This window comes from Bidens hawaiensis, unplaced genomic scaffold, assembly GCF_021521415.1.
Source record: "Bidens hawaiensis isolate Kalapana, Puna unplaced genomic scaffold, B.hawaiensis_p1.1 tig00029289_1, whole genome shotgun sequence".
In the NCBI taxonomy this organism is placed as follows: domain Eukaryota; kingdom Viridiplantae; phylum Streptophyta; class Magnoliopsida; order Asterales; family Asteraceae; genus Bidens; species Bidens hawaiensis.
This window is the reverse complement of record NW_027494826.1, coordinates 177,256-195,940: the sequence shown is the minus strand read 5'-3', so window position 1 is coordinate 195,940 and position 18,685 is coordinate 177,256.

Genomic DNA, 18,685 nt, shown 5'->3' with positions numbered 1-18,685 from the left:
AGTATTTTTGGACAACCAGAATTAGACCTGAAACGACAAGCTACAAAAGATGAAGGACTAAAAGTGAAAAATATTATCCAGGGACCCATCGCGCTACGCGATGAGTCCAAAGAGACGGCCATCGCGGTACGCGATGGGCCGTGATGACACATCACACACGTGTCACACTCTGGTGACATGTGGCAGCAGGGCATGACACATGGCAGACGTGTCAGGCCACGTGTCAACACGTGGCGGGCATGCAGAAAGGTACCCGTCGCGGTACGCGACGGTGTTGAAAAAGGAACCCATCGCGTACCGCGATGGGATCCAAAATTGGCTATAAATGGGGAGCCTCACGGCTCATTCCCTCACACCTCACATTCACTCTCTCTAGAAATCCACTCTCTCTACCTCGGTTTGCGTGCCGAACACCGTTTTGCGTGCCACCGACCCGACAATCATTACCTCGTAATCCGTGCCAAAAACCCGACGTTTTCCTCGAAGTGCATGCCACCAATATTAACCCGACATTCCGCCTCGAAGTACGTGCACGACCCGACGACTACACATTTCCTCGATTTGCGTGCCAAGGAAGGTGGATCAAGAACACCTCGAGAAACGTACATATAGAGTAGAAGTGTCGCCCGTATAAAATTAGGAATATCTAACTCCGAATACCCGTGCGAGGTAAGGGGTTCTACCTAAGTTATTATTATATTATTATAAATGGCTTAGACCATAGTCGGAGATATAGCCGAACCTTGATTACAATTAAGTAGTATATAACTTTTCTTAAGCAAAAGTTATAGTCAAAAATAGTATTTCTTTATGACTAAGAAATATAATACAAGAGGTTATAATTATGAAATCAATGTTTCTTCTTGAAGAAGAAACTCAGTATAGACGTTTCTTCATGAAGAAGAAACGTAGCATATAAATGGTAAATAAAGAAACGGACTAAAGGTCCAAATGTTTTATATAAAAAGATGATTTTATCAAGGTTGAAGTTATACCAAAATAGACTAAAGGTCTAAAGCTAGATCGTTGATCTAGATATTCATACAAAAATGTTATTCTCGTACTATAGGTCCGAGGTAACAAAACAAGAAGAAGAATCATAAAACAGGAATTAGTATCAGAAACTGATTATAAACAGATAAGGTGAATACGCCCCAAACCTTTTATATTGAGTCAGAATGTTTGCATAGGATTTACGAATCCTTAAAACTTTGTGTACAATAATAAGAAACGGACACTCTGATTAAGAGTATACATGTGTCTGGATTCAAACATACATGGTGACTCGGCATTTCCCCGAGGCCATGCATATCATCAACATGCCTATGAAGGTCTACGGGACTGTTAAGAGAAATGATATTGTGTATATAATTAATTGTACATGGTACTTAGGGTAATTTGATCCCAATTTAGTTGGGTGCCTAATGAGTAGTCACAAAGGTATTATTGTTGGTTTCACAAATGTATTATTGTTGGTTTCACAAAGGTATTATTGTTGATTTCACAAAGATATTGAAAAGATATTTTAGAGTCAGCGTTATTCATCAGCTTTGTGCTGACGTATTTTCCCAGCCATGTTACAGGGAAACAAGAAAGGTTAGAACATACAAGCAAGAAGGAATAGAAGATGGGGTTATAGTCATTAGATGCTATCTGATGGCTCAGATATTTTATTTCAACATATTACAAAGAGTTATGTTTTCTAAAGAAATGTATTGTAAACGATGGACGTGTATTTAAAACCCGACTTTTTAATAAGTTTTCAAAGTAATAATATTTTATTAAAGACTTCCGCTAAAATAAAACACGCAACTCTGATATATTTACAAAACAGGTACCAACTATTGGTCACACGCCTAGGCCCTAAAGTGGGGTGTGACAGGTTGGTATCAGAGCCATCAATCTTAGCGAAGTAGGTATTTAATTATACCTAGGATTTGATTAATGATAAGTTTTGAAAACTTATTATATAAACAATGATTCAAACAAACTAGATACTTAGTTAAAGTATCAAGAAATAATTTGAAACTAACACGGATAAGATACAAACAAAATAGGAGCGTCTTCTTATCCCTAAAATCTAACCTCGCGCAGATGTCCGATTGTCAATCTAGCCAAGGATCATGTCAGCCTCGATTTGGCAAAGGAAAAGGATTTATGGGAACGTCTTTTCTCCCAATCCCTATATCTAGCGATGAAAGTACATGCCAAACAAAAATGGAGGAAGATTCAGATTCATTTGATTCTAACATTCCACTAGCTCGGATTATTCAAAATCAAAATTGTATGGAGACGTATTAAGTAGATCCAAGAAACCAATGATGCCAAAGGAAAAAGAAGTAATGACTTATCCGGAAGAATATTCTCACGAACAAGAATATTTTAATTTTCTGGCAACTCAAGATCCTTACTTTGTTCACATTCAAAATGAAGAAACAATAGAGGTGGAAGAAAAAGAAAAGGAGAACAGGAAGAAAGATAGCAAGATTAAGAAATTAGTCATTCGATGGAAGAAATAGAACCTTAGTAGAGAGTATAATTGTAACAAAAATAATATGCACTTTTGTAACTATAATAAGATGAATAAAAGATATGTTTTAAGTTCTTCGAATATTGGACTTATCTTTTAAAAGTTTATTGTAGTATGTCAAGAGAAGAAAGTGCAAACTCTCACAACAGTCCTCCCAAGAAATCGGGAAACGAAGAAAACATTAATAATAAAGATAATGAAATTCCCGCCCAATATAAAGAAGGAATTCAAAAGATGATTAAAGAAGCTATCAAAGATATTTCTATAAATCAAAGTCAACCAAAATCTAACAAGATAAGTCCAAGTAAATCTGCTCCTTCAAGAAAGGAAGAAGCTTATGATAGCTCTACATCTGATAATAATTCAAAGAACAAGAAAAGAAAAAAGCGAAAGATTCAAAAAGGATGTAACTTTAAGAACTTTAAAGTTTACAATCCTAAAGAATATCATGGAGACTCAGACGGTATTGCCGCTATGAGATGACTAGAAGAATGTAACATCCTAAAATTTTTATATTGATAAATAAAAGAAAGTTATGTTTAGTAAATTCACGTTTTAGTTATTTAATGTCGAGTAAGGAACGGGTCTTGGGCTTAGTTATTTTATGAACTCGGCCTGTCTCGACCCGTAGGAAGCCAACCCGAGCCTAACCAAACCCGTAGTATATAAACGAAAGTTCTTGACACTTCCACCATTTTTCACCATCTTCCTTCACTTACACCCACCCAAACACTCTCATTTCTAGAGAGAGAAGCTAGAGAGAGAAAGTTCTCAAATCACAAATCCGAGTCCACAATCTTGTTCCTAATCGTTTTTGGTAAGTCCCTCTCGAAAATCATCCGTTTTCATAACCATTTTCGACCTCAAATCGAGCAAAAACTCCCATTTTCGTAACTTGAGTTTTCGGGTCAAAAACCGCCTTGTTTTGGTGTCAAAATGCAAGCTTTTGTGTTTAAAAGTACTAGGAATCGATAGCCCTTTCAATCCCGAGCATTTCCATGTCAAAAACTTTGATTTTGGGTCAAAAATCTGGAAAATCTGGAAAACCCGTGGGTTTCTCCGTCGCCCAGCTTGAAGGAGTCGAATCAGACTCATTCGATCGAACCAGTCGATCGAATCAGTCCATTCGATCGAATGCGTAGATCGAACAAGTCCAGTCGACCGAATAGGGAAGCAACCGAATGGTCTCCAACTCATTCGATCGAATGAGTTTTGTATTCGATCGAATGAGTGTTGTATTCGATCGAACGTGTTCCTATTCGATCGAACGTGTTCCTGTTTGATCGAACGTGTTCCTATTCGATCGAACGTGTTGTATTCGATCGAACGTGTTCCTATTCGATCGAACGTGTTCCTATTCGATCGAATCAAGCCAGAACCAAGCTGTTTCCAAGTTCGCCTAAGGTTTAACTTCGCCTGAAGCGAAGTTCGTCTATAAAATAAATTAAAAACCTAATGGAAAATGTGTTAAGGCAGTTATCGAAAATAAAATTTTTCCAAGCTGACCTGGCAGCTTAACCCCAGCCAGGGGCTCTGCCCCTTGGACCCCGCTAGGGGCTGCCGCCCCTAGAACCCCGCTGCCAGGGGCGCTGCCCCCGGACCCCCGTTCGTTGTGGGTCATATATAGATAGAAATACAAACGAGTAGCAGTAGTTAATTGATATGTGTAAATATTATACAGTTAGCCGAGCCCAGTTAAAGAAAGGAATTACGATCAACGGCGAGCGTAACAGGATCCAGGTGAGTTTCTAGCCCCATTCCTTGTTATGTTTTCGGGGCTGTGTGCATACTTGATGTGTTGTTAATACATTTATCCAAAGTGATAAGTGTATGCCATAGGTGATATATGTGATATGTATGAATGATTGCTTGATGGTTCGTGAACGATCTTCGGATATTGCACGTACTGTCAGGTTGTAACGTTATAAATATGGCAAGTATGATATGTATGTTTATGTGTATGAACGTAAGAAAGTTAATAAAAGAAGGAAATGACGGTTGTATGGTTGTATGGTTACGAAAGGGGTACCGAGCCCTAATAATACTCGAGGTATGATGTATGGTTGTATGGTAACGAAGAGGGAATCGAACCCTACTAATATTCGAAAACATGGGACCAGACCCTAATAATATCTGTGAAGTTAGGGACCAGACCCTAATAATATCTGTGATGTTAGGGACCAGACCCTCATAATATCTGTGATGATAGGGACCAGACCCTTATAATATCTGTGATGTTAGGGACCAGACCCTTATAATATCTGTGATGTTAGGGACCAGACCCTTATAATATCTGTGAGGTTATAGGGCGAAAGGCTCTTTAAAACGTATGATTATGAATGTAAAGAAAGTATGTAAGTAAGAAAGAAAGTATGTAAGTAAGAATGAAGGTATGAGTACTTATGTGTGTATGAAAGAAAGTTATGAGGTTAAGTACGTATGTATGTAACAAGGTATTGTATGGTAGTGTATGATTAACTAGAACTCACTCAGCGTAGCTGACTTTTAGTATGCACGCAGGTGAGTAGGATGAGACAGCTGGCTTGAGTGGAGGACACATGGCAGAAGACTAAAGCCTGGCATCTGAAGATCCGATATGTTTTATAAGTTACGTTTTGATTTTGAAAGACAAGAGGAATGTTTAAAGACATGATTATGAATTGATATGTAATGTTTTATGAAAGTTTTATATTCCGCGTAAAGTTTTTAATTAACTCTGATATTTAGAACTGTGTTTATGAGTAAATCCAACACGAAAGTAGGGTTACCGGTAACGGGGCCTTACAAGTTGGTATCAGAGCAAAGTTCGAGAGATTTAAGCATCCTACATGCTTAGACTCGAACAGAGAATGGGATTTAAGTAAGAAAGGAAAGAAGATGCCAGTTCAAGAATGCCATGTGTCGCTCAAGCAAGATCAGTAAAGGTAAAGTGCATGATTAAATGATGTAAGTTAATAAGAAAGAAAGGATATGTGAACGATAGGGATAGGAATAATTGACTGTTTAAATTGACAAACTGCTTAAGTAGAACCAGCACAAATAGACTCATAAAGGGAAGTGTATATGACACGGAAAGTAACGTGATCAGCTAATCGCAACTGGCCACTGTTATTACCTGTTAGCCTTACTATCCTTGTACTAGATAGTTCCTTGAGTGATGATGTTTGTGTTTTCTCATATAGGATACTGATGGCTGGAGCTGGAGAATTTGTTGAAGCTGGGGGTCGCACTGGACGTCGTGGCAGGCCTCGTCTTGTCCGGCAACCCTCGGTAGAAGAAGCTTCCCACACCGAAGATGAAGGAAGCGCAGCTGGAGGAGACCAGAACAACAACGAAGAAGTTCAACTTAGCCCCGCAGTTCAAGCAGCCATCGTTCAGGCTGTAGTTGCTGCTGTGAAGAACCTGAATCCCGAAGGATCTGCTGGAAGCCGTGAACGAACTGCTGAAGGGGCGGGTGGTGATGGTAGAAAGGATGGGGAAGGTGAAAGAGGGGCCTCGAGTGGGGATAAGTCTGTGAAAGTCGATGATAGGAGAGGAGGACAAGGTGGGTGCAGCTATAAGTCCTTCAAAGGTTGTGACCCGCCTAAGCTGACTGGTTTAGGAGACGCAATCGCTACTCTCCAGTGGATAACCGCTATGGACAAGGTTATCCGCATTAGCGAATGCCGTCCCGACCAAGCTGTGGGTTATGCTACTCAGTCATTCGTAGATGAGGCTATGTATTGGTGGGAGAGTGTGGAGCAGAGGAAGACCCGTGAAGAGATCAAAGAGATGAAGTGGGAAGATTTGAAAGAGTTGGTAATGAAGAAGTTCTGTGCAGATGCCGAGGTTGAAAGAACGGAGATGAAGTTCCAGAATTTAAAAGCCGGTATGATGACGCATCGTGAGTATACCACGGAGTTCAACCGACTATCTAGGTTGGTGCCTGACATGGTTGACACTGAAGTCAAGAGAATCAAGTGTTATGTGAGGGGGTTGCCACAAAAGGTCCGCATGTTAGTCAGGGCGGTTCAACCTGCTACTTTTGATTCGGCTGTTGGACTCGCGGAAATGGTCTATGCTGACGTGGCCGCGGATGATAGGGTGGAAAGGGACGAAGAGAAAGAGAAGAAAGGGGTCACTCCTGCTAAACGACCCGGTACTCAGTTATGGAACTCCAGGGATAAGAAACAGAAAGTGTGGGAGAAGAGATCGTGTAAGACCTGCGGAAAGAGGCATGGTGGTGAATGCAAGTGGGGTAAAAATTCTAATGTTTGTCTCAAATGTGGAAAGGCTCATGGTGGAGAATGCAGAATGGGGTCGAATGCCTGTTATAAGTGCGGGAAGGTAGGGCATTATGCCAATGAGTGCAGTGCGAAGCCAACATGTTACAAATGTGGCAAGACAGGCCATATGTCAAGGGAGTGCACTGAAGGTGTAGCTGGAGGTAGTGGAAAGAAGGATGCCGATCAAGCTAGGCCCAGAACTAGAGCCTACATGCTGACCCAGGAACAAGCCAGGCAGACTCCGGATGTCGTCACAGGTACGTTTCTAGTGAACGATGTTTCCGCTTCTGTATTATTTGATTCTGGTGCGAATAGAAGTTTTGTAGCTACGACGTTTAGTAAACTAGCTAAAATGAAAGGCTGCCGAGTGTCTGAAACTTTTGTAGTAGAAACCGCAAGTGACACTTCGGTGAAAATAACAAAAATGGTGAAGAATTGTAAGATAGAGTTAGAGGGACATGAGTTCCCTGTTACTTTGTATGTTATGGCCTTAGGAGGGTTCGATGTAGTCTTGGGTATGGATTGGTTGTCGGAGTTTGAGGCTCAGATAGTATGTAAAAGTAAGATGATAAGGTTAAAGTCATTGGATGGTAGTGCGGTGACGGTTTATGGTGATAAGGAGAGTTATGGACTTAATGTCATTTCGATGATAAAAGCCGAGGGTTTGTTAAGGCGAGGGTGCGGTGCCTACCTGGCGTATGTTGTCAACGCTACGGCCGAGACGAAAGAAATGAAGAATGTTCCTATTGTGCGCGACTACCCAGAAGTATTCCCTGAGGATCTTCCGGGGTTGCCACCTGAGCGAGAGATAGAATTTCAGATAGATCTAGTACCAGGAGCCCAGCCCGTCGCGAAGGCGCCTTACCGTCTAGCACCGTCCGAGATGAAGGAATTGATGTCCCAACTGCAAGAACTCCTCGACAAGGGTTTTATCAGACCGAGTGTTTCTCCGTGGGGCGCACCGGTTTTGTTTGTGAAGAAAAAGGATGGAAGTATGAGAATGTGCATAGACTATCGTGAGTTGAATAAGCTTACGGTAAAGAATAGATACCCCTTGCCTAGGATTGACGATCTGTTTGACCAACTGCAAGGTTCGAGTTGGTTCTCACGAATAGATCTCAGATCAGGCTACCATCAGCTGAAGGTGAAAGAGGTAGACATCCCTAAAACAGCGTTCCGAACGCGGTATGGACACTACGAGTTCCTTGTAATGTCATTCGGTCTAACAAATGCTCCTGCAGCATTTATGGACATGATGAATAGGGTGTGTCGACCGATGTTGGATAAGTCGGTTATCGTCTTCATCGATGATATATTGATTTATTCAAAGAGTGAGTCTGACCATGCCGAGCATCTGAGAGAGGTATTGGAAGTTCTGAAGAAAGAAAGGTTGTACGCCAAGTTTTCGAAGTGCGCGTTCTGGTTAAGAGAAGTGCAATTTTTAGGTCATGTGGTTAATCCGGAGGGGATTACCGTGGACCCAGCTAAGATTGAAGCGATAACGAATTGGAAGACTCCGCAGAATCCGACTGATATACGAAGCTTCCTAGGGTTAGCTGGCTACTATAGGAGATTCATCGAAGGTTTCTCCAAGATAGCCGCACCGCTGACCGGTATGACCCGTAAGACGATAGTATTCAATTGGGGAAAGTTTCAGGAGGAAGCCTTTGAAGAATTGAAGAAGAGACTCACGCAAGCTCCAATCCTTACTTTACCCGATGGTGACGAGGATTTTGTTGTTTGTGCTGATGCCTCGCATCAAGGGTTAGGTTGCGTGTTGATGCAACGAGGGAAGGTGATAGCCTACGCGTCTAGACAGTTGAAGGTCCATGAGAGTACTTACCCGACGCATGATTTGGAGTTAGCAGCTGTAGTGCATGCTCTTAAGATATGGAGGCATTATCTGTACGGCACTAAGTGTACTATCTATACCGATCATAAGAGTTTAAAGTACTTCTTCGAGCAGAAAGAACTGAACATGAGGCAGAGAAGATGGTTAGAATTGATAAAGGATTACGACTGTGAGATTAAGTATTACCCCGGTAAAGCTAACGTGGTCGCTGATGCGTTAAGTCGGAAGAATGAGGAAGTCCTTGCAACAGTGAAGTCATACAAGTTGATCATGAATTCGAGTCTTTTTGAAGAAATCATCAAGGTGCAGTCAGAAGTGTTAATAGATGAAGGGTTAGTAAAGAAGGAAAGGATTTATGGCCAGCAAGATGAGTTGATGGAAAACACTCATGGAGTTAAGACTAGGTTCGACCGTATGTGGATCCCACGCCATGGTGATCTTAGAAGTCGAATCTTAGATGAAGCTCATAAGTCAAGGTACTCAATCCATCCAGGAGCTACAAAGATGTACCAAGACTTGAAAAGAGATTACTGGTGGCCAGGATTGAAGAGCGATGTAGTGGATTATGTTGGTAAGTGCTTAACTTGCTTACAAGTCAAAGCCGAACACCAAAAGCCTTGTGGGAAGATGCAACCGCTAGAGATACCTGAGTGGAAATGGGAACACATCACCATGGATTTCATAACTAAGCTACCTCGTACAGCTAAGCAACATGATACCATCTGGGTGATTGTGGACCGTTTGACCAAGAGTGCTCACTTTCTGCCCATACGAGAGGCCATCTCGTCAGAAACGTTAGCAAGCTTGTTCATTAAAGAAATTGTAACCAAGCATGGAGTACCGTTATCGATCGTGTCTGATAGGGATACACGGTTTACTTCGAGGTTCTGGAAGAAATTTCATGAAGCTATGGGGACGAGGTTGAACATCAGTACGGCGTATCATCCTCAAACCGATGGACAGTCTGAAAGGACGATCCAAACCCTTGAGGATATGCTACGTGCTTGCGTTTTAGATTTTGGTGGAAGTTGGGATGATCATCAACATCTGGCAGAGTTCTCCTATAACAACAGTTACCATTCGAGTATTGGTATGCCACCGTTTGAGATGCTGTACGGTAGACGATGTAGAACCCCGGTGTGCTGGGGTGAGATTGGTCAGAAGGAAATGGGAAGTATAGAAGTGGTTCAAGAAACGTCTTCAAAGTTCGATCAGATCAAAGCAAGAATGAAAGCCGCTCAAGACAGACAAAAGTCTTATGCGGATAAGCGGCGACGACCAATTGAGTTTAACGTTGGCGACTATGTGATGCTTAAGGTCTCGCCTTGGAAGGGGATTATCCGTTTTAGGAAAAGAGGAAAGTTGAGTCCGAGGTACATTGGACCGTTCAAGATTGTAAAACGTGTGGGTGAAGTAGCTTACAAACTGGATTTACCCGATGAGTTAGAAGGAATTCATTCAACCTTCCATGTTTCTCATCTGAGGAAGTGTCTAGCTGATGACACGTCTCACGTGCCCTTAATGGACATCGAGGTTGATGAACAATTGAACTACATCGAGCAACCGATAAAGATCGTTGATCGCAAGGAGAAGCAGCTTCGTCACAAGATTATACCCTTGGTCAAAGTGATATGGAAGCACCGCAAGGGATCTGATGCTACTTGGGAAGTCGAGGATGAGATGCGCAAGTTTTACCCTAGTTTGTTTATGTAATAGTTAGGTTTCGGGGACGAAACCTCTTTAAGGGAGGAAGACTTGTAACATCCTAAAATTTTTATATTGATAAATAAAAGAAAGTTATGTTTAGTAAATTCACGTTTTAGTTATTTAATGTCGAGTAAGGAACGGGTCTTGGGCTTAGTTATTTTATGAACTCGGCCTGTCTCGACCCGTAGGAAGCCAACCCGAGCCTAACCAAACCCGTAGTATATAAACGAAAGTTCTTGACACTTCCACCATTTTTCACCATCTTCCTTCACTTACACCCACCCAAACACTCTCATTTCTAGAGAGAGAAGCTAGAGAGAGAAAGTTCTCAAATCACAAATCCGAGTCCACAATCTTGTTCCTAATCGTTTTTGGTAAGTCCCTCTCGAAAATCATCCGTTTTCATAACCATTTTCGACCTCAAATCGAGCAAAAACTCCCATTTTCGTAACTTGAGTTTTCGGGTCAAAAACCGCCTTGTTTTGGTGTCAAAATGCAAGCTTTTGTGTTTAAAAGTACTAGGAATCGATAGCCCTTTCAATCCCGAGCATTTCCATGTCAAAAACTTTGATTTTGGGTCAAAAATCTGGAAAATCTGGAAAACCCGTGGGTTTCTCCGTCGCCCAGCTTGAAGGAGTCGAATCAGACTCATTCGATCGAACCAGTCGATCGAATCAGTCCATTCGATCGAATGCGTAGATCGAACAAGTCCAGTCGACCGAATAGGGAAGCAACCGAATGGTCTCCAACTCATTCGATCGAATGAGTTTTGTATTCGATCGAATGAGTGTTGTATTCGATCGAACGTGTTCCTATTCGATCGAACGTGTTCCTGTTTGATCGAACGTGTTCCTATTCGATCGAACGTGTTGTATTCGATCGAACGTGTTCCTATTCGATCGAACGTGTTCCTATTCGATCGAATCAAGCCAGAACCAAGCTGTTTCCAAGTTCGCCTAAGGTTTAACTTCGCCTGAAGCGAAGTTCGTCTATAAAATAAATTAAAAACCTAATGGAAAATGTGTTAAGGCAGTTATCGAAAATAAAATTTTTCCAAGCTGACCTGGCAGCTTAACCCCAGCCAGGGGCTCTGCCCCTTGGACCCCGCTAGGGGCTGCCGCCCCTAGAACCCCGCTGCCAGGGGCGCTGCCCCCGGACCCCCGTTCGTTGTGGGTCATATATAGATAGAAATACAAACGAGTAGCAGTAGTTAATTGATATGTGTAAATATTATACAGTTAGCCGAGCCCAGTTAAAGAAAGGAATTACGATCAACGGCGAGCGTAACAGGATCCAGGTGAGTTTCTAGCCCCATTCCTTGTTATGTTTTCGGGGCTGTGTGCATACTTGATGTGTTGTTAATACATTTATCCAAAGTGATAAGTGTATGCCATAGGTGATATATGTGATATGTATGAATGATTGCTTGATGGTTCGTGAACGATCTTCGGATATTGCACGTACTGTCAGGTTGTAACGTTATAAATATGGCAAGTATGATATGTATGTTTATGTGTATGAACGTAAGAAAGTTAATAAAAGAAGGAAATGACGGTTGTATGGTTGTATGGTTACGAAAGGGGTACCGAGCCCTAATAATACTCGAGGTATGATGTATGGTTGTATGGTAACGAAGAGGGAATCGAACCCTACTAATATTCGAAAACATGGGACCAGACCCTAATAATATCTGTGAAGTTAGGGACCAGACCCTAATAATATCTGTGATGTTAGGGACCAGACCCTCATAATATCTGTGATGATAGGGACCAGACCCTTATAATATCTGTGATGTTAGGGACCAGACCCTTATAATATCTGTGATGTTAGGGACCAGACCCTTATAATATCTGTGAGGTTATAGGGCGAAAGGCTCTTTAAAACGTATGATTATGAATGTAAAGAAAGTATGTAAGTAAGAAAGAAAGTATGTAAGTAAGAATGAAGGTATGAGTACTTATGTGTGTATGAAAGAAAGTTATGAGGTTAAGTACGTATGTATGTAACAAGGTATTGTATGGTAGTGTATGATTAACTAGAACTCACTCAGCGTAGCTGACTTTTAGTATGCACGCAGGTGAGTAGGATGAGACAGCTGGCTTGAGTGGAGGACACATGGCAGAAGACTAAAGCCTGGCATCTGAAGATCCGATATGTTTTATAAGTTACGTTTTGATTTTGAAAGACAAGAGGAATGTTTAAAGACATGATTATGAATTGATATGTAATGTTTTATGAAAGTTTTATATTCCGCGTAAAGTTTTTAATTAACTCTGATATTTAGAACTGTGTTTATGAGTAAATCCAACACGAAAGTAGGGTTACCGGTAACGGGGCCTTACAAAGAACAAGAATCAATCGTCACCATAAGCAAATGCACTGGTGAGGAAGCTATCCAGTATTCTTCACAAATGTTCAAGGGAGAAGCTCTTGAATGGTGGAATACCCTGATTCAAAACAAGGGTCAAAAAACCATGTATAACTTAAGTTGGGAAACATTCAAAGGTCTCATATTAAAGAAATTTTGCCCAACTCATGAGATGGATCGAATTCAAACCGAGTTATGGAATCACAAGGTTATTGGCACAAATCTTAGGGAATATAACACTAAATTCCTAGAGTACTGCCAATTGGTTCCACATCTAGTAACTCCGGAATATAATAAAGTACCTCGTTACATATATGGACTACCAAGAGAAATAAAAGACATGGTACGATCCAATATGCCAGAAACAGTTGATTCAGCTATGGAATTAGCCGGATATTTAATCAATAGTATGATAAGGAATCAAGAAGAAAAAAAGACGAAAGACAAAGAAACCAAGAAAGCAAAAGATTCCGAGAAGTTAGAGAAAGAAGAAAGTACTCCCAAGTCAGCCTGTAAGACTTGTGGAAAGAAACATACTAGAAAGTGTCGACTAGAAAATACGAATAATTGTGCATACTGCAAGAGAGCAGGACACACAATAGAAGAATGTCGTAAGAAGCTAGGAGTATGTTTTACGTGTGGAGAAACGGGTCACTTTAAAACTGAATACCCGAAAATAAAAGCTAATCAAGATTAATGAATGACAAGATCATATCAAAGAAATGTCAAGATAGATTAGCTAACTTTTGTATATTAATTGTAACTCGTTCTTAAACGAGAGCTTTTGTAATCAAAGAAGGGTATTTAATTCCCTATGTTATAAATGAAATATTAGCATATAGATCGTGTTAATACACAAGAATGCTTATATTCATTACCTCTAAAGAACAATCAAGAGGTTCAAATATTAAAAAGTTCATTTGAAACTTAAAAACAAGGAATACGTTGAGAAAATTTATCATCTAAGAAGATGATATACCAAACGTTAGAACATATTTAAATATGCAAGAACATTATATTATCGAAAAGAATTCGTTCAAGAAATACGACTGATGGAATATTATACTACCTAGAAAGGTTGATCAAAAAGTCAAAGAAAAAGTACTTGAAGTTATTCAAGAAAATACGATCGCTAAGTATAGCAAATAAGTCAAAGTACAAGAGTATTGTTTATACCGAACATCATTAATAAAGATCAAGGATAGAATGGATTCGATAGACGGAATCTAAATAACAACTTAGTAGGAATAGATTCGACAGACCGAATCCAAACAATAATATAGTTAACATCGGTAAATGCTTAGAATACAAAATGGTAAGGTAAATAGTTAAACACAACTGATCAATGTGTTTAGCAATTTATATTTACTAATGATATTTTGAATTATTGACTGGTTACATCATCCAAGGATGTAAGTTAGCAACAAAATAAAGACCCTGGTCATTCTGCATACAGATTGCAACAACAAAAACCCGATTAGATAGAATCTAATCAACAATAGAAAAGTAAGAACCATTCACTCTTAACTCAATGAATCTCGAGGACGAGATTCATTTCAAGGTGGGGAGGATGTAACATCCCCAAAATTTTGATCCAAATTTGATAACTTAGGAAAGTTGAGGGATCAAAAATAATATCTAGACAAGTAATGGAAAAATATTAAATAAGGAAATATAAGAAAAACAAGGAAATAAAAATATTTCCTAAGTTAAGTTTACTTATATGAAAGAAACTCCATCCCACAATGGAAGATGTAAAAAAGTGGAAGCATTCCACCAAGGTATAAATAAGGGAAATGGAATTCATCTCACATTGAAAGTGGTAAAGAAATGGAAGCTCTTTATAAGAGATAGAATTTCCATAATTATATTCTTTTATGAATATCATGCACCAAGTGGTCCTAGCGGAGAGTGCGTAGCACCCGACGCGCAATCGCACGGGCTCGGGCGAGGACGAGGACGATGGCGAAGGTGAAGGCGAAGGGCGTTGGGTGCAATGTGGCGCTTTGATGGCGCACTTTGCACTTCGCACGCTCGCATCGACGCGAGCCGCTTTAAGAGCCGCCTTAGTATTTTTGGACAACGAGAATTAGACCTGAAACGACAAGCTACAAAAGATGAAGGACTAAAAGTGAAAAATATTATCCAGGGACCCATCGCGCTACGCGATGAGTCCAAAGAGACGGCCATCGCGGTACGCGATGGGCCGTGATGACACATCACACACGTGTCACACTCTGGTGACACGTGGCAGCAGGGCATGACACGTGGCAGACGTGTCAGGCCACGTGTCAACACGTGGCGGGCATGCAGAAAGGTACCCGTCGCGGTACGCGACGGTGTTGAAAAAGGAACCCATCGCATACCGCGATGGGATCCAAAATTGGCTATAAATGGGGAGCCTCACGGCTCATTCCCTCACACCTCACATTCACTCTCTCTAGAAATCCTCTCTCTCTACGTCGGTTTGCGTGTCGAACACCGTTTTGCGTGCCACCGACCCGACAATCATTACCTCGTAATCCGTGCCAAAAACCCGACGTTTTCCTTGAAGTGCGTGCCACCAATATTAACCCGACATTCCGCCTCGAAGTACGTGCACGACCCGACGACTACACATTTCCTCGATTTGCGTGCCAAGGAAGGTGGATCAGGAACACCTCGAGAAACATACATATAGAGTAGAAGTGTCGCCCGTATAAACTTAGGAATATCTAACTCCGAATACCCGTGCGAGGTAAGGGGTTCTGCCTAAGTTATTATTATATTATTATAAATGGCTTAGACCATAGTCGGAGATATAGCCGAACCTTGATTACAATTAAGTAGTATATAACTTTTCTTAAGCAAAAGTTATAGTCAAAAATAGTATTTCTTTATGACTAAGAAATATAATACAAGAGGTTATAATTATGAAATCAATGTTTCTTCTTGAAGAAGAAACTCGGTATAGACGTTTCTTCCTGAAGAAGAAACGTAGCATATAAATGGTAAATAAAGAAAGGGACTAAAGGTCCAAATGTTTTATATAAAAAAATGATTTTATCAAGGTTGAAGTTATACCAAAATAGACTAAAGGTCTAAAGCTAGGTCGTTGATCTAGATATTCATACAAAAATGTTATTCTCGTACTATAGGTCCGAGGTAACAAAACAAGAAGAAGAATCATAAAACAGGAATCAGTAGTAGGAACTGATTATAAACAGACAAGGTGAATACGCCCCAAACCTTTTATATTGAGTCAGAATGTTTGCATAGGATTTACGAATCCTTAAAACTTTGTGTACAATAATAAGAATTTAGTACGACGAGGTCAATGAGGAATTTAGTACGGTAACTTTCCCTCATGAGGGTAATACATTGCCACTTGTACAACCAAATCAACTGCTTCGTAATGAGTCCCCGGATGATTACTGGAGGCCCGGGAAAAAGCCTACAACTATTCCTAATGAAGATTGACACCTATGTCGGGGTTGTCGACCCATCAGTTGTGTTCGTTCGGCTAGTTAGATGTAAATAATGTTTAAATATAGTTGTGATACATGATATCGCCATTCTTTACTTTGTACTTATTAATTCAAACTAAAGAAATATTGGTTGTTTTTAATACTATTACTACTTATACGTACAGGCCGGTTTGTTGAATTCATTTCATCTTCTGGCTATTTTGGTCAATTGGTGTCAAGTTCAAACATACATCATGTTACATCGATAAAAGTAACAATTGACTTGTAGTGTACCATATTAAGATCAATAAAGTCATTACACTCATAACTAACTCGTGCGATATCAAAGTTACATTAATACAAAGAAATCCCAAAATGCATCATGTTGTCTAGGGTGTTCGGTGACAGTCATCATTTCTCGTCTGATGGTTTTGTTTCTTGCACAACCTTTATTTGGTTATGTTTCAACATACTTTTCAACAGCTGGTTTCCTGCAAAACATTATCAACTCATTTTATAAAAAAAAGACCATTATGCCCTTCTTTTCACTAACCTGCATACCAAAATTGTACCCTCCAGACTTTGAAGAAGCCTTTGAACAAATAAAATTCAGTTTTGAAAAACCGCTTCCAAATTCAATGCCATCACCAGTAACCTTAGATTTAAGATTTGGTGATGGCGTTGAGTTTTGGAAATGATTTTATCAAAATCTAAGATCTTTGGGAAGTTTAAGATCTGTGGAAACCTTAGATTTTTTCTGCTTGGCCAAGTTTGGAATTCACATAACATATATAGAAGTGTAATAAATTTCAGTAACCAGTTTTATAGCAGTCATTAAAGTCTCTGTTGTTATATAGTTGGTTGTTGAGTGTATAACACACTATAACTGCATACTATCTGTCAAAATGGTTTCCACACGCTTTGGAAACGCACAGAAGCTAATTATTTTTGGAAATTAATTACATTTATACCTACTACCTGTCCAAAATCTTGAAAATATATTTATGTAATGATAGCCTACATTCAAATTAATTAAAATAAAAAAAACTAGTAAATAACACGCTTTGTACGCTTTTAATACCTGTAAAAAATCTTGGAAATATATTTATGTAATAATAGCCTACATTCAAGTTAATTAAAATAAAAAAACTAGTATATCTTACTAGATACGCTACAAATCAATTGAACTACAATAAATTACTGTCTCAACTACCAAAAATTAAATTTTAGGTCTATTTTGTTATTCAATCACACTAACATCTATTTTAAAGTTAATTAAAAAAAACTACATCCAATACGCTATACATACGCATAAACCAAAATATAATAATAACATTTACAGTTAATAATTAATAACATTTACAATAATAACTCCTAGTTAATAATATCACGCTTTGGAAACGCTCAACGCTCTACAGTTAATAATAACATTTACAATAATAACATTCACATAATATAAGTGATTAGGTATTAAAAAAAACAGTCATTAAATTTCAGCCACCAGTTATATATATCACGCTTTGGAAACGCTCCACGCTTTACAGTTAATAATAACATTTACAATAATAACATTCACATAATATAAGTGATTATGTATTAAAAAAAATTAATATGATTAATCAATTCACATAACATAAACATATTAATACCAAAATATAAAAATTACAATAATAACATTTACATTAATATAGAAAACCAAAAATTACATAAAACTATAACTAGCTCCTAGCATCCGACTCCGTCTCAGAATCTACATCGACATCCATCGTAGACCTCCCTGTAGATTCCGTATCCGAATCTACATCCGGATTCTCCTCTGGAGTATGAGAGGGCATGATCCTCTCGTACATGCCATCAGAGGTGTAGGTGGAGTCCCTAAGCCTATGGAGGCGAAGGTTCACCTGAGAATGGAATGCCCCATAAACGGACACCGCCTTGAAGTGCTCCAAGTCGTTCAACTCGATGTACGCCACCTCGATTCCCGGCACTATCATTTCAGTGCTGAAATAATCAACAGTCGTGTACCCAAGCCACCTAACCATTCGGTTAAGTTGTTGGTACGTGAAGGTTTGAGGGTTGACATAGTCAATATACCTCACCCTTTGATTCTCCGGAAGGCGCCGGAAAAAAAGTGGAATCGTCCGTGAAAATGTGGGGTCGTAGTAGATGGGGGCTTGAGCACCCGGTGCACGTTCGAGCCAAGCTGCAGCCATTATCGGAAATTATAATCGGAAGAAAGGTGGATTGTGAGTGTGATAGTGGATTCTGATTATGGATTGTGATTGTGGATTGTGATTGTGACTGGTATTTAAACACCATCGAAAACCGCCGGTACATCTCCCTGACAATTTGAATTTGGCGGCACAAGAAACTGTAAAGGCAATGATGACGTCGCCACTCGTCAAATCAACGTGTGGCCATTAATTACGTTTTTGACACGCTTAAACATATTTTAGTGTGACCATTTATCAATTATAGCCACACATAATAAGTGTATATGTGACAATAAAAAACTTA